Source organism: Manihot esculenta, chromosome 3 (assembly GCF_001659605.2).
Source record: "Manihot esculenta cultivar AM560-2 chromosome 3, M.esculenta_v8, whole genome shotgun sequence".
Taxonomy (NCBI): Eukaryota; Viridiplantae; Streptophyta; class Magnoliopsida; order Malpighiales; family Euphorbiaceae; genus Manihot; species Manihot esculenta.
In genome coordinates this window covers 28,804,194-28,810,253 of record NC_035163.2, presented here as the reverse complement: position 1 = coordinate 28,810,253, position 6,060 = coordinate 28,804,194, and positions in this window count along the sequence as shown.

Below are 6,060 nucleotides of genomic sequence, written 5' to 3'. Positions count from 1 at the left end.
TGAGCACGGTCCTTTGCCTTCGTTTATCCTTTTATGCGTTTTTGCATTCGTGGGCCTTTTCATAGAGGGAGCTCGGTTCTCTGTTATTTCTTCTATACTTAACTTTATTCTACTTGAGTGTTTTCATGTCGCCAGTTCATCCGAGCTGGGAGCTCGGTTCTTTGCTTTTTGCTTAGGCTTTTATGCCTACAGCCTGTGACGCTGCTTGTATCGTGAGCTCGGGAGTTCGGAATTTCACTTTCTTCACTTTGGTGCCCCGAGCTCTTTTGTGAAGTCGGACTTAATTTCTTGTTTTCTTGTCAAGCCTTATATGGGCTATGTCTCAGTCTGACTGCTTATTTGTTCGGCTTCAACTTTTCTTTTATAAACTTGTAGCCTCGCCAGTCCAGATATGAGGCCCCTCCAAGCTTCTAGGGAGATCAACTCTGGATTGAAGAGGTTGGACTATCTGTTTTGGACTTGACCATACTGCGGTTCGATTCTTTTGTATCCTAATGAGTCAGGGCTTCCTACTGCCCCTGAGTGTTTTATGGGCTGTCTGCCCTCGAGCGTTTTATGGGCTCTTGGCTGCCTAGACCTCTCTCTAGGCTAGATGAGCTGGTTTAGCGCCAGCAATTGATTCTCGAGGTTGATGCCTCTTATGATTGCCCCTGATTCTTTGTTTGGTTCTGTATTTTGGTATGCATTTTGCTTAGGATTCGCCTCGCCTTAATTCGGTCTGCCTATTAGATTTACCAGTACCGAGCTCATTTTCTTGAGATCGGCATGGTGCTTTGGCGCTTTGGCACCACGAGCCTTGCATTGGCCGTTAGTAGGTCATATTGCTACATGATACAAGCGTTGGGGCGCCTTAGTTTAATTTCGTTATATGCTGGCTATTTTGCGAGATCTAGGTCTTATTAGCCTGAATCCGAGCTCTTCTGAGAGGTCAGATTCGAACTCTTTTATTTCTATTCCAGCGCCCTCTTGAGGTCAGCATGGCACTTTGGTGCTTTTGGCTGTTGTGTGAGATCAAAGTCTCTTTACCTTATAACTCGAGCTCCTTTGGGAGGTCGGAGTTTAGCTTTTCATTTAGGGTCCCGTGCCCCAATCTTTTATGTGAGGTCGGAACTATGTTCTTATGAGTTGTTTTTGCGTGTTGTCATTGTATACTACTGTTTGCTGTGAGCATGTGACACCGGAAGATCTTTGGGGATTCCGGTCTTTGTTGCTCCGGGAGATCTTGGGAATCTCGCCGGCCGTTTTTTGCTCCGGGAGATCTTTGAGATCTTCGCTGGCCGTTTTTGCTCCGGGAGATCTTTGAGATCTTCGCTGGCCGTTTTTGCTCCAGGAGGTCTTTGAGATCCTTGCCGGCCGTTTTTGCCTCGGGAGATCTTTGAGATCTTCGCCGGCCATTTTTGCTCCGGGAGATCTTTGAGATCTTCGCCGGCCGTTTTTGCTCCGGGAGATCTTTGAGATCCTCGCCGGCCGTTTTCGCTCCGGGAGATCTTTGAGATCTTCGCCGGCCATTTTTGCTTCGGGAGGTCTTTGAGATCCTCGCCGGCCGTTTTTACTCCGGGAGATGTAATACCCGGCTAGAATCCGACACCGGAATTCCTGTCGTCTGGTGGAATCTGGGGTGTTGGAATTCTAGAAGGGTAGGATTTATGTCTTCTTAAGTGTTATGTTTTGTTTTAAGGTTTTCAAGTTGAAATGATCTGTGTTTGAAGAGAAAAGTCTATGGGGACTTTTGCCAAGTTCGGCCGCCGAAGGTAAGTTTGGCCGCCGAAAGTGCCCAATGTTCGGCTTCCGAAGCTCAGATTCGGCCCCCGAATATTGCATGGTTTTGCATGCGATTCGGCAGCCGAAGCTGAGTTGGCCAGCCAGCTCTTGTGCATTCCTTAGTTAGCATTTTGGACAAGTGTTATCTCCAAACCCTGTCCAGAAGAGTGGCCACGTCTCCCATGACTCATCTGCAAACTTTTTAGCAGCTCATGCAGAGTTTTTGTTGTTTTGTTCAAAGGGTTTGAAGGTTTGAAGCAAAAAGCTTAGTTTTGAGGTTTTATGATTTTGAAGAGGAGTTGAGCCATTTCTCTTTGTTCAGATCGTTCATCTTCTTGTTTACAGGAGGTAAGTGAAGATCTTGAACATGTTTTTTATTTTTTACAGAGGTTTTGTTGGGTAGAGTGTCCTGTTCAGCTTTTCTTTTGCATGCTTTGTTTGGAAGTTAGAGTGAGTTTAAGGGGATTCTTGGGGAGTTTCATAGAGTTATTCTTAAGTTAGTTTGGTCCCTCATTTGAGTCTTTATGTGCTTACACAGACCAGAGGAACCAAAGAGAGCAGCAGTGAGTACTGCTCCAGTGTTTACAGAACCTGCAGAGTCAGTCCAGAGCCAGAGGTGAGTGAAACTAAACTGATACTCGTTTTAATTGAGACATTAACTGCTTTTAGCATATTTCATGCATCATATTTATGCAATAGGTTGATTGCATTAGAATCCACAAAGATGTTGCATTGCATAGCTTTATTGTTGGTGTGGGTAAATGCTGAATGATCCAGTGATTCCAGACAGGAAGTCCAGGACCCCATTCTACGGCCTGGCAGGTATAGGAAGTCCAGGACCCCATTCTACGGCCTGGCGGGTATAGGTAAATGATCTATACTGGCAAATGGTAAGTACAGGTGTTATATACATATATACATATATGGTACAGGAAGACCAGGACCCCAGTCTACGGCCTGGCACGGTTTACTGGGACTATGTGGTGACGGGTTTACCCTTGATGTGGATTGTCTGTGTTATGATGCATTCCATCAGATCATATTTTAATGACTTATTTTATTGTTCTACTCACTGGGCTATAGAGCTCATCCCACTCCCGTAACCCCAGTCTTGCAGGTTCAGTGTACAGTGTACAGGGGATGTTCGAAGAGGTCAGAAAAAGAGAAGAGACTTGTAATAGCTTAGAGTGGACATGTAATATTAAAGAGCTGTGCTTGTTGTATAATCAGTTAGATATGTGCTTGACTTAGTGGTTTGTGTTGTGAATCTTTTGTTGTGTACATGATCTGTATATGTATATGTTTTTACAAAGTATGTGAAAAACCAGGCGTAACAGGTATGATACAACCCATCTAGAGCAAGCTCTAGTCAGGGATACAGAGTACAGGGTACTGAGATAGTGCATGCACAGGTTATGCCCTGGTACAGAGAAAAGAGTTTTTATTTTTCACATATTATGTTTGATCATGTATGAGATTTACAGGTACACAGAGAGTATAGCAGGCTTGCTACGGGTTCTGGCAGCCTTAAGCTGACCTGAATCCTAGCGCCGGTGACGGTCCATTTTGGGGTCGTTACAGGAGATCTTTGAGATCCGCCGGTCTTATACCTCCTTGAGGTTTTGCGCAAGATTCGGGCTCTGTGCCTGCCTGAGGTCTTTGAGCGAGATTCAGGATTTTTCTGCAAAATAAAAGCTTGCACAGAGCGTATATAACGAGGATGATCGTTTGTTAATTCAATAATATTCATCAATAAATAATATGTCGCACATGTCACTTAGTTTCATATTTCGGGTGAATGTAAATATTAGCTCTAACTAACAATATTAACTCATGCAATTCAAAAGTTCAATAAATAATATTTGCATGCGTAAATTTCTCCGGGATTTTTTCAATCTATAAAATGTAAGCAATTATCAGGATATCTAAACTCATAGAAGTATATTTTAATTAAATTTAGTCTTACTATTTACATGCGAAGCATGCGTTTCAGTAATCTATGAAATCATTTGTATTCAATAATGTCTAATTAAAAATAATTGTCAATAATTAAAGACATTCTTGAAATTTTGAAGCAAAATAATAAATAGACACAACAAAGTACAATTTGGGTGACTGGAGCATATATATCATGGGCATTTAAAATAAGTGATTAAGGGCTTGTAAATTTTTCCAACAGTAATTATGCTAATGACACGTGGCAAGTTATGTGTACCTTATTTCAACATTAATTGGCATGATTATCCAAAATGTGGCGAGCAGCACTTCAGATGAGTGCAGGTTCTCGAAGATCGAGTGAGTGCCGGTTCACGCTAATCCATGGTGTGCGGGTTCACGCCGATCCACTCACATGGTGTCTGATCAATGGATTTTCAATTATTCAAAAGACCCAGTTCATCATGGAGGCCATTCTTCAGATCTGGTGGTCCAAAGTTTCCCATCTGATTGTGTAGACCCAGGTAGTCGCTGCTCTGTGAAGCCAGCCTCACGCGGAATCCTCCACTGTACGAGCGCTTGAATACCTTGATTCAAACTCCAGGTCTGGAGAATGGGCGTGCCAGAAATTTAGCCGAGCCCACCATCCCGATTTTTACTCAGAGAGAGAAAGAAATTCCCTATCTTCGGGCGGTGAGAGTCGCTCGTCGCGCCACTAAATCAATTGTGTGCATGAATTTGTGGAGGGGTTACAGGCTGGCTGAGCGTTGACGTTGCTTACTTTACAAAACTCGCTTGAGCGGGCCTCCCTTTTGGACCCACCCCCTTGGGTTATGAGCCCACGTCACCTGGCTTGGCTGGTGGCTGGTTGGTTTTAGTTTTCTTCCATTTCTCTTCTTCTTCTTCTTCTTCTCTCTCTCTTTTTTTTTTTTTTTTTTTTTTTAGGGCTTTAGCAAAATGGTTGTCGAGGACCCAACCTGTTTAGCCTTCTCTTGAGATCTGCCGATCGGGTAGCGTTGTCGGCTTGTATAATTCAATTTTGAATGCTTGACGTTCTGGTTGAAGGTTTGCCGACCTGATACCCTGACCGACCTATTGAGCTCTTGATTTTCCGACCTACGGGCTTGACCATACAAATTCCTCGATACCTCGATCAAGCATCCTGGTGCTAAAGTAGGCCTGTTCAATCAGAGGTTGAAGGATTGCCGACCTCGTAACTCAACTGACCTGTCCAGATCTTGAGTGTCTGATCTACGGGCTTGACCACGCAGATCCCTCGATGCTTTGATCAAGTGTCTTTTCGATGCTTTGTCCAGTGAAACCATTGATGGTCCTACTAGTGGTGCTTGATCAGTCGTCCTCTCGACGATCAGACGGACTAATGCCGACTATGCCCCAGGGTATTTCAGCTCACATAGTCTTCAAGTGGGGCGACATACAGAGTCCAAGTTCATCCACCTCGATCAGCCCGGACATTTGATCATTTCTTATTGTCTCCATGTTGTCTCGATATTTGAGGGGCGCTGCTGTGTAATCAAGTTAGATGACCATGGATCGTGCCCTACCCGACCTGAAATGCTAGTCCGACCTCGCTTATTTTTATTTATTAATTTTTTCTCTAACTTGCTAATCTGGGACTTTACAGCCAACCTGCACATCTCACATTTACAACATATATACGGCCGACCTCACAATTTCAATAAATATATACATCATCTGAAGTTTCACTTCGTAAGATCTCAAAGAAAATGTTAGTAGTAATAAAATTCAATAAATGTTAAAATAAACTATCTAAAAGACTATCAAGATATTCTTGAACCAGCTGGATCTTTCTTTTCAGCTAGGTTATTCAGCTGGGTTATTGTAAATCTCCAGCTTTCTTTTCGCATAAGCTTTCATACTTTCATGTGGATCTCAATGGGTGGATTTAGGAACTCCGGTGACGAAAAGATCTCCTTCGTTCCCACAGACGGCGCCATTTGATAAATCTTTTTCTCCTCCTGTCCCATGATAGATCTGACTTTCTTCTTGGTCCATCATATGGGTTCATCATATGGGTCCATCAAATGGGTCTCTCAATGTTTTATTTGATGAAAGGACCTGTAAAATAAGGAAAAACGGTCAGGGGTCTACCGGGGATGCCCCGGTGGAGACCCTCCGACGTTGAAGTCAGATTTATGAATAAGAGTAGTATATCTAGACAAGAGTTGCAGAGAGAAAATAAAAAATGGAGTCCCCTTGGGAGAAAGGAAGCAGATCCCCTTCAAGAGAAGACCCCCCCTTTTTACCTGCCCTTGTTCCTGCTATTATGCTACATGTCTATGTCACTCAGGCTCGTACGTACGAACGTGTTAGACCCCCCTC